The following is an 11,635-nucleotide window of genomic DNA, read 5'->3' as shown; positions in this document are numbered from 1 at the left end:
GTGGAGTCAACAAATTGAAGAAGATCCAGAGGAGAATGAATTGCCAGAAGGAGCTTGTGGAGAAGAAGAATCATCAGATGAGGAGAAAGACCAGGAGGAGAACAGTGTTAACAACAAAGGTATGGGGAAACAACAAAATGAGAAAGAAATGTCTGAAGAGCACATTACAAAACAGGGGAATATAAGTCATATTGAAGGAGGTGGAGAACAGAACAGGTTGACTCATATGCATATTAAGGAAGTTCCTCCAGCTCCTAATATACCTGTTGAAACACAGGATGGAGGTACAGATTTAAGAGAGGAGAATAGAGAGAAACAACACAGTGGGGTAAATATTGAAGCTGAACCTGAGAGACTTTCAGAATCAATGCAGTCCTTTGGGAAAGCAGACATAGCAGAGGCAGTTAATAAACAAACTATATTAGCCACAAAAGACATCAGCAATATAGTTGCTTCTGATAGTAGGCAGCAACAGGTAATAGTTGTAAAAAACAAGGATGGAGTGCAAGAAGAATCAATACATGTAGGCAAGGATCTGGATGAGGAATCTACAACTCAAAATTTTAGGAATATAGCAAGGCAAGGAGACTTATCCCCAAGACACATGGACACAGGCAGATCAGCAGGAAGGGGTAGAAAGAAAAATGCAAAAGAAGGTCAAAGTGTAGTTCCTGGGGTTCAAACAAGAAGAACCCTATCTAAATCTCACAATTAATGATGAATGCTATTATTTGGAATGTGAGGTCAGTGAATACAAAGAAAGCCTTTGAGAGACTTGTCAATATGCAAAGGCAACATCATTTTCAATTCATTGGATTAATGGAACCAATGCAGAACTCTGGGAAGCTGGAAAGATACAGAAGAAAGCTTGGTTTGATGCAGGCATTCACCAATGTTTCAAACAAGATTTGGGTGTTTGTGGATGAAGAGCATGGAGTTGATGTCATGATTAATGCAGAACAACAAATGACCATGAGGTTCACAAATCTGGATACTCAGATGTCTTTCATTGTCACATTTGTATATGCAAAGTGTGACTCAATTGAAAGGATTGAACTTTGGGATAGTATGTACTACTTAGCAAGGGATATGACACTTCCATGGCTAGTTGCAGGGGATTTTAATGTTATTTGGGATGAAGAGGAGAAATTTGGAGGTTTGCCAGTATCACTTAATGAGGTTAATGATTTCAGACATTGTGTCAATACTTGCAATCTCTCAGATTTAGGTTTTAAGGGGAGTATTTTCACTTGGTGGAATGGGAGAGCTGAGGAAAATTGCATTTTCAAAAGGTTGGACAGATGTTTGGCAAACATTGAGTTTCAACAGATGTTCCCTTCATTGGAAATAATTCACTTATCTAAAACAGGTTCAGATCATAGTCCTATGCATTTAAAAGGTAGTCCAGATGTGATTCCAATTAAAAAAGCATTCAGATTCCTAAATTTTTGGATAAAACATCCTACCTTTAAATCAGTGGTTAGAGAAAACTGGAAGGTGGACTTTTCAGGAGATCCATTTTACATGTTCAATCAGAAATTGAAGAAATTGAAGAGGGCATTATCAGGGTGGAGCAAAAGCACCTATGGGGACATATTTCAAAAAATTGCTAGTTTAGAGGAAGTGGTGCTAGTTCATGAAGATGAATTTGAAAGAAATCCTACAGTACAAAGTAGGCAGAGGCTACAGAAAGTACAAGCTGACTTGATTAAATATCTTGCATTAGAGGAAGAATTCTGGAAGCAGAAGGCAGGGATGAATTGGTTTCAAGATGGAGATAGGAATACCAAATTCTTTCATGCTCAGGTGAATGGTAGAAGGAAGAGACTACAGTTGAAGAGAATACAAAACTCAGAAGGTATTTGGTTAGAGGACAGTACTGAAATAGCAGAAGAAGCAGTGAAATTTTTTCAGAAGCAGTTTCAAGAAGACACAGTACCTACAGATTTTAGGATATTAGAACATGTGCCTTCAATGGTGGATAGTAGTCAAAATGCTAAATTAATTCAACAACCTACTGATAAAGAGATCAAGCTTGCAGTGATGGGGCTAAATGGAGATAGTGCAGGTGGTCCTGATGGCTTTACAGGTGCTTTTTTTCAGTCATGCTGGGATGTAATAGGGGAGGATGTAGTTGCTATGGTGCAGGCATTCTTCAATGGACATGAGCTGCCTAGGTATATCACTCATACAAACTTAGTTCTACTGCCAAAGAAGAAGGCAGTTGAAACATTTTCAGATATGAGACCAATTAGTCTTAGCAACTTTGTCAACAAAATTTTCTCTAGAGTTATTCATGAAAGAATGGTTGTACTGTTACCATCATTGATCTCAGATGAACAATCTGGTTTTGTTAAGGGGAGGAGTATAGTGGAAAACATTCTTTTAACTCAAGAGATAGTGACTGACATAAGGTTAAGAACTAAACATGGACCTAATGTGGTGATAAAGCTTGATATGATGAAAGCTTATGATAGATTATCATGGCTGTTCTTATCAAAAGTATTAAGAAAGATGGGATTTGGAGAAAGATTTATAGGGCTGATCTTTGGAGTAGTTTCTAATAACTGGTATTCTGTGTTAGTTAATGGCCAGCCTTATGGATTTTTCAGATCAACTAGGGGAGTGAAGCAAGGAGATCCTTTATCTCCTACTTTGTTTATTATAGCTGCAGAAGCCTTATCTAGGGGCCTGAATGCTCTGCATAGCACTAGGCAATTCCATGGATTTGGATTACCAAAATGGAGCCCCAAGATAAATCACTTAGCATATGCTGATGATACAATCATATTCTCCTCATCTGATGATTACTCATTAAAATTGATAATGGAAGTCTTAACAGCTTATGAGAATGCATCTGGTCAGTTGATAAATAGAAGGAAGTCTGCAATTTATCTACATGAATCAGCAGGGGCAGAGGTTGTAGGTAAGGTGCAAATGATTACTGGCATTCCTAAGCAGGATTTCCCATTTACATACTTGGGATGTCCTATTTTCTACTTGAGGAGAAGAATGGCTTACTATCAAGAGCTTATTACCAAAGTAATGGACAGATTGCAGGGTTGGAAGGGGAAGTTACTATCAATAGGAGGAAGGGCAGTGTTAATCACTAGTGGTTTTGCAAGAGGTTATGCCTGTTCATCTGTTGTCAGCAGTTAACCCCCAGCATATGTGATCAATAGATTACATAAAATTTTTGCACAGTTCTTTTGGAGTAATACAGTAGGTGAATCAAGTAGGCATTGGGCTTCTTGGTCTACCCTATGTTGCCTTGTGAAGAAGGAGGTGTAGGTTTTTAGATCTTTGCATGATATGTCCACAGCTTTATTTTGCAAGCTCTGGTGGAATTTTAGAACAAAACCTAGCTTGTGGAGTTCTTTTATGAGCCAAAAATATTGCAAAAAACTCAATCCTATGGTGGTTACCTGGAGGGATGGGTTCTCAATGTTTGGAGGAAATGTTAGAATGTAGAGATCTTATAGAACATCAAATATTGTGGCAAGCCTAGAATGGGATCTTCCTTATTCTGGTTTCAAAACTGGACTGGTCTTGGTGGCATTATATTTTGTTACTCCACAGATTTTATTTGTGATGAATCAGTGCAGAAATGTTTATGAAGTGGTGAATAATGGGCAGTGGGATGTCCAAATGATTGAGAGACTACTGCCAGAGGATATTGCTAATCATGTTTTGCAGAATATAAAAGCACCAAAAAATGGATGGGGTCTAGACAAACCAATATGGATGCTAGAAACAAGGGGGAATTTAGTGTGAAGACAGCTTGGGAATATGTAAGAAGGAAAAGACCCTATTTCTGCATATAAGAAAATATGGGTGAAAGGGTTTTACCTTTTTAAAAGTTGTCAGTTTTTTTATGTGGAAGGTTTTGGAAGAACAGATTACCATTAGATGAGTTCTTTAGGAAGTGGGATACTTGATGGCATCAAAATGCTGGTGCTGTTTGGAACCAAAGGAAGAGACTATGCAGCACTTGTTCTTTACATCAAAACCAGCTAGAGCAGTGTGGAAATATTTTTTGGAAAAGACAAGTATTGCAACAGAAGGAATAACTTTTCACCAGGCTATAATTAGATGCTGGACAGCTGAGGTGGTACCTAGATTGCAACCTATTTTACAAGCTTTGCCTTCAGTGATTGTTTGGGAATTGTGGAAGAGAAGGAATAGTTATAAATATGGTGATGCAATCACTGTTAGTAGAGTGATATATCAGATATCATCTACCATGCAAGCTTTAGTTAAATTCAGAAAACCTAGTCTGCAAAATGTCCCTCACAAATGGCCAGATCTTGTTGATATGATGGAAAATTATACTCCTGTGTTAAGATATTCAAAGGTATTGTGGGAGTATCCTAGGGAGGGATGGATTAAAATAAATGCAGATGGGGCTTCAAGGGGCAATCCAGGTAGAAGTGCAATTGGTTATGTGTTGAGGAATGAAGAAGGAGATATATTATATGCTTGTGGAAAAGAAATTCAGGAAGGGACCAACACAGTAGCAGAAGTTACTGCATTACTGGAAGCAATGAGATATTGTGTGAATCATGATTATGTCTTAATTGAAATGCATACAGACTCAATGGTTATCATGAAGGTACTAAATGAGGAGTGGACTATGCCATGGAGTATTACAGAAGAAGTGGAAGAACTTAAAGAGCTGATGAGTAGATGTAATGTGACAGTGTCCCATACTCTTAGAGAAGGCAATAGACTAGCAGATCATCTGGCCAATTATGCTTTAGATCATGGTAATATTGAGGCTAATAGTTTTTGGGAACTGGACAGTCAAGGAAGAAGAATTGTTAATGATGATAAGTCACAATGCCCATACTTGAGAGTAAGAGCTGCAACAACATGGTAGAAAGGGAGGAAATAAGGTGGAGGAGTAGAATTGGAGTATTTGCAAAGGAAATAAGGAACTGGAGAATCAATAATAGCAGAGTAAATCAAAGCACATTCCAAGTCCAAATCCTTAGGGAGGAGGGTTTAACATCAATTGTTTTTCCTAACCAATTTTTCTTTTTTGCAGGTTTTAATAGCAGATCTATGTCTCATTTATTGGTTAACCTTCCATGGGTGGTATTAGCACTTTGTGTTCATTCCCAGGAAGGAAGATCAATAATGAGTAACATGGATCCATGGAGTCATATTTTCTGGAGCTTAACAGTTGTGGCACCTAATAGTTATAGAGCAAAGATATGTGGAAAGTGTCACACAAAGCCACTAGGAAAAATGTACATCAATATACATTGTTGGTGTTGGTTCACTTGGCTGAATTGGCAGATATCATTGTTGTACAATATCAGGACAAAAATTGCAGGATTTCATAATACTTCAGATCATTATATTCAAGTCCTTAGGGAGGAGGATATGGTGACCAGAGATTTCTCAAAGGGCCATGCTCAAATCCTTTTGGAAGAGGGCATACAGATTATTTTACCTAACCTAGTTTGTTGTTTTGCAGGTACATGGACTTTGCTATTTTTCTATGGTGTAATAGAGATTCAATTGGTGGTATTAATGCCTAGCATTCAGCCCAATGGATTAAAATTACATCTAGACAATAGCATAAGCACAATAGTACCCAATATACAAGGAATTGCATCAAAAAACAAAACACAATATAAGGTCACAAATGCATTAAGGATGCTGACAACAAAATGCCTTTCCTTTTTAAAGGTATTTAGTTGGATGAAGCAAAAATGCATACATGCTTTCAATCAGAGGCAGAAATACATTACAACATACATGGAGTCAATTAATCATAAGACAAGCATATCCACAGGCAAAGCAACAATTGAAGAAGCAAAAATGCACAAATCAGAGAGAGAGAGAGAGAAGATTTTTACTCTCAAAATAGTTTACAAAGTCCAATCGCATATTCATGAAAATTTAAGCAGCTTCCATGAACATCTGAGCATCAGGTCACCATTTCTGAACGGAAAGCCTACATGCAACATTTTGAGCAGCATTCCTGGTCAAGCCTTCATTGGATGCGGCAGATCTGATTCATCAGGAACTTGTTCATGGACAAATCTCTTGAAAGCAGCAGCAGCTGGACATGGAGTTTCTACGAATGGGAAGGTAAGCATGAGGATAGAAGTCTCCACAGCGTTTGAGGCAGCTAGGCAGTATAAGCGGGAGGTCCAGAGCAGCTTAAACAAGTCGAGGCAGAGTGATTCAGGCATGTACATGAAGATTAAATCAAGGAGGGGAGTTAGTAAGGTCGATTGGAGAAAGAGTAAAGAAGTCAGAACAAAAATGGAAGAGAGAAGGAGTCGATATTACCTAGGGGAGCTTCAAATGGAGGAGAAGGGACTGAAGAATGATGAAATGAAAAGGGGATTTGTTATTATAATGGGGTTATACAGGTGTCTCTCAATAACCAAGATTAATACAACGTGTCAGATAGGGGGAAGGATAGATTTGGGTCTAATTTTGCAATTTGAGGGGGAGAAAAGTGACTATGGCTATATTAACAATTATCTAAGGGCGGGTAGTGGCTATACATGGAATAAGGTAGTTAGTTGGGCTTCAGGAGTTTTGGGTCAAAATTATTTAGTCATTGTCTGTCTGTATAGCCATTATATATGGGAGCATTTCACTTCTATATATGTGACTATATATGCAAGGCAACAATTTGAGGGAGTTTGGCTATGTATGCAAATTGGAGGCTACGGATGCACAGTTTTTTCTACACTGGTTTGGCAGTACAGGCGCTATGTTGGGCCGATATTCATGGGCCTGAGTACACGGTATTTGGGCGCGATTTTGGGCGATATTTTGGGCCTGATTACACGGAAGATTGGACTGGACCGCATATCACATTTGTCTCATGGGCTAGTAGATTTTTTAATACTTAGTAATTATTATGTGATATCAATTTTGAGTATTTTACTCAATTTTGATAATAGGATCTATGTAGCTATTATTTTATGTAGTACATTGTTTAGATATCATGACACTTTGTTTTGCTTCTTTTATATAAATAAAAACTAGCCCTAGGCTATGCCTAGTGGTTTTTGCAAAAAAAAAAAAAAAAAAACCCTAAACCCAAAAAAAATTCTCTGCCTTCTCTCTAGAAAGCGATTTTAGAGAGAGAAAGCTCAAGGAACGCTGCCATGGCATCGTCGGCCGGTGGCCAGCCACCACCAGTGGCTGGGCTGCCCCCCCACGCTCCCCCTAACATTACACAAACAATTAACACGTCCAAACCAATGGATTATGCACAAGCAGTAAAGTCTACGACGACTTCTACTGCCATGAAGGATCGCGCATCAGTGATTGAACCCATACCATTGCGTCGAGCTCAATTCTTTCAAGGTCAGCCAACAATTTGTTTTACGGAAGCTGAAGTTGAGCGTATGAACGTGATTGAAGGACTACAATATGCAGTCGTGTGCAAATTTTCCTATGGGTGGCCTGAACTTAAAGAATTGCGACGCATTATTCCAATGCAATGTGGTATTAAAGGTGAGTGTAACATTGGGTACCTACGGGAAAGACATATATTGGTTAGACTCTCCTTATGGCAAGATTTTATTGATTTTTCATCAAAAAGTGTTTATTATGTTAAAGACAAGTATGGCGAGGAATATCAACTAAGGACATTGATTTATGATGCTAAATTTAAAGCGGGGGAAGAAACTCCCAAGGTCATGACTTGGATTTCTTTTCCTAATTTGTTGCCTACCTATTTTGTTAAGGAATGCTTGTTTTCTTTAGCATCAGCAGTTGGAAAGCCATTGCATCTTGATCAAGCTACTTTAAATAAAACTAGGCCTAGTTGTGCTCGAGTGAAGGTTTTGATTGATTTATTAGCTGATTTGCCTAAGAAGGTGCGCATGGACATTGTTAATGAAGATACAGGAGACATTAGGACTGAATGGGTAAACATAAATTATGACTACTTACCTAAGTATTGTAAAGAATGCAAATTGCAAGGTCATGATATGTTTGAATGCTGGAGACTTCACCCAGAACTTATGGCAACAAAAACTGAAGCCAAACAGCATAAGGCAGATGATGCAGTTCCACCAGGAAACAAAAATGATGCACCATTAATGATTTTATCAAGTGGCAAAATAGTGGGAAACCAAGGTGCTCAATGGAAGGAAGTGAAGGATAAAAGAATGCAAGGCAAAGACAAGCAGAATGTTGACACAGGTAATAGTGGCAAAGCTATGGCAACAATTAATGATCAAAAAGGAAATGCATCAGGTGGTATTAAAGAAAACAATGGTCATACTCAGGCAATGGTACCAGCAGAAAAGCAAGACAACCAGGTGCATACTGGTAATAAATTTGCAGTCTTGGAATTGGAGGAAACTAATGATAATGCTAATAATCAACTGGCATTAGTTGAATCTCAAATAGCAGTGCCTATTGCAAAGGAAACTGGAATTCTAAGTCATACAGCAAAAATGATAACACCTAGGTCTCCTGGGAGCACAAAAGGAAATAATGAAGGCATGAAGAACATAAATGTAATGCCTGCTAGTAGTACCAACCCAGCAGGAATTAACAAGCAGAAAATATTAGAAGAAACAAGGAACAAAAACAAAGTGTTCAAAGAGCAGAAGGAAAAGGAGTCTACTGCAACATGGGTACAAAGAGCTTTTAAAATCAATGAGGTTGCTATAAATACCTCAATTCAAGAAGTACCATCCCAGGATACCAGGGTAGAGGCAGGACTGATGAGGCATAATAATGAGGAAAAGATAGTGGATTCTGATTTTGAATTGTTTAAAAGCAATGAAAAAATCAACTGGAGTGGTAGTAAACTATGGGCTAATCAGGCTGAGGAGGATGTAGATGAGGGAATAATTCCAGAAGTGATGCATAGTGATGAGGAGATTGGTGGTGATGTAATGGAGGAAGAAAATCAAAGTGTGAATGGCAAGATTAAGGATATTGGATCCTCTGAGAATCAAAAGAACATCAAGGAACAAGAGGAAAACAAGTTTCAGCATACTGACAATGGGGAACAAAGTAACAAACTCTATATGACAAATGCAGCAGTTACAATTAGTCAGGGTACTGAAGGAGCAAACCAACAAGAAAGATGCAATGCAGCTGTTTTTAAAGTTCATGAAGAGACAGCCAATCAAAATGAGGAACATGATGCAGAGGTGGAGTTAGACAGGGATATGGGGATCATTGATCCAGGGGGAACAGTTCAAAACCAAGAGGAGAACAAGGGCAAAGATGTGACAAGTATAGGACATGAGGTAGACAGAGACAGTAAGAGGAAAAATAAGGAGCTAACAGGAACCTCTATCAAATCTGTTACAGCAGTAGCTCAGGTGGATAAATGTCAAGGTGATCATGCACTAGCTACTAACACACAGGCTGCTCATATTGTAGTCACAGATAAAGAAAGAAAGATAGGTGCACAAGAGGGAGATACAGGTATTGATATGGATGAGGAATCCACTGCACAAAATTTTTTAAATATAGCTAGGCAAGGGGATTTATCTCCTAGACAAATAGAGCAAGTCAAATCTGCAGCCAAGGGTAGAAGGAAGCAACCCAAGGAGACATCAACTGTCCAGACTGGAGGTGTACAAACAAGGAGAACTTTGTCCAAAACTCAAAATCATTAATGGATGCAATTATTTGGAATGTGAGGTCTGTTAACACTAAGCAGGCTTTTGAAAGGTTAATTACAATGCATAAACAACATCAGTTTGAATTCATAGGAATTCTAGAGCCTATGCAGCAAGCAGGAACTATTGAAAGGTATAGAAGGAGAATTGGGCTGGCACAGGCAGTGGTCAATATTTCAAATAAAATATGGGCTCTCATAGATGAGGTGTTTGAAGTGACAATATTATACAACATGACTCAGCAGTTGACTTTAAAACTGTTTCACACAGAATCTCATGTGGAGTTAATACTTACCCTGGTATATGCCAAATGTGATGCAATAGAGAGAATTGAATTATGGGATTCTCTATATGCCATGGCAAGTGATATGACAATTCCATGGCTTGTTGGAGGAGATTTTAATGTGATTTGGGATGAGGAGGAGAAGTTTGGTGGATTACCTGTGCATATTAATGAAGTTGATGATTTTAGGCATTGTATTAATACCTGCAACCTGTCAGATTTGGGCTTTAAAGGAAGTATTTACACCTGGTGGAATGGAAGATCAGATGAGGATTGCATCTTTAAAAGATTAGATAGATGTCTGGGTAACAGTGAATTGCAGCACTCCTTTCCTGGTTTGCAGGTGACTCACTTATCAAAAACAGGATCTGATCATTGCCCATTGCTACTTAAATGTGATATTGAATCCCCTCCCATTAAGAAAGCATTTAGATTTCTTAATTTTTGGACAAAGCATGAAATCTTTCCTAGAGGTGGTGAAGAGAACTGGAATGCAGAATATTTTAGTGCTAATTGCCTTTTGGTACTTTTCAATTTTAAATTGAAAAAACTCAAACATGCACTATCAGTTTGGAGTAGAGCTCCATAATGGTGATATCTTCCAGAAGATTGCCAAGTTTAAGAGGAGGTAGTATTGGGTCCATGAAAAGGCAATTTGAAGTCAATCCTACTCAGCTGAACAGACAAAGATGTTCATTAAAGTGTTCAAGCTGAAATGATCAAGTTATCTGTCTTCTGGAGGAGGATTTTGGAGGCAAAAATCAGGCATGATGATGGGTTTAAGGATGGTGACAGAAACACTAATTTTTCCATGCTCAAGTTAAGGGAGAAGGAAGAGATTGAAACTTAAATGAGGATTCAAAACAGTAGAGGTAATTGGATAGAAGATGAAGAGCTAATTGCAGAAGAGGCAGTAAAAATTTTTAATAAGGAGCAATTTACAGAAAGTTCAGTTCCTACTGACTTTAGTATTCTTAATTATGTTCCCTCTATGGTTACTCTTGAACAAAAATGAGAGGTTGATGGCATTACCTACAGCACAGGAAGTAAAGAGAGCAGTTATGGGCGTGAATGGGGACTCTGCAGGTGGCCCTGATGGATTTCACAGGGGCATTTTATCATAAATGCTTGGATAATAATTGAAGCTGATGTGGTTGATATGGTCAAAGCATTCTTCTTGTGGCACAGCTTCCTAAAAGTGTGACTCCACACCAATTGGTATTATTTACCAAAAAAGAAGGAGGTTCAGACTTTTGCAGATATGAGACCTATCAGTCTCAGCAATTTTGTGATAAGATTTTTTCAGAGTGATTCATGGAGAGAATAGTTGAAATGTTACCTAATTTGATTTCAGAAGAACAGACAGGTTTTGTGAAAAGGAAGAAGTAATATATAGAGAATGTTCTTTTAACTCAAGAAATTCATCAACTGACTATAAGGCTTAGAACTAAGCAGGTCCAAATGTGGTCATTAAGCTGATATGGCAAAAGGCATATGATAATTATCATGGCTTTTTCCTACAAAGATTGTTTTGAGCAAACTGGGATTCTCAGAAAGCTTTTATTGGTAATGCGATTTGATTTAGTTAGTAATAATTGGTTATTCTATAACTTGATTAATGGTCACCAAAAGGTTTTTTTCAAATCATCTAGGGGTGTTAACAAGGTGGGGATCCTTTTCACCCTACAATTGTTCATCTAGCTGCTGAAGATTAATCAGAGGCTGA

The sequence above is a fragment of the Nicotiana attenuata genome, chromosome 1 (assembly GCF_001879085.1).
Source record: "Nicotiana attenuata strain UT chromosome 1, NIATTr2, whole genome shotgun sequence".
In the NCBI taxonomy this organism is placed as follows: Eukaryota; Viridiplantae; Streptophyta; class Magnoliopsida; order Solanales; family Solanaceae; genus Nicotiana; species Nicotiana attenuata.
This window is presented reverse-complemented; position numbering follows the sequence as displayed.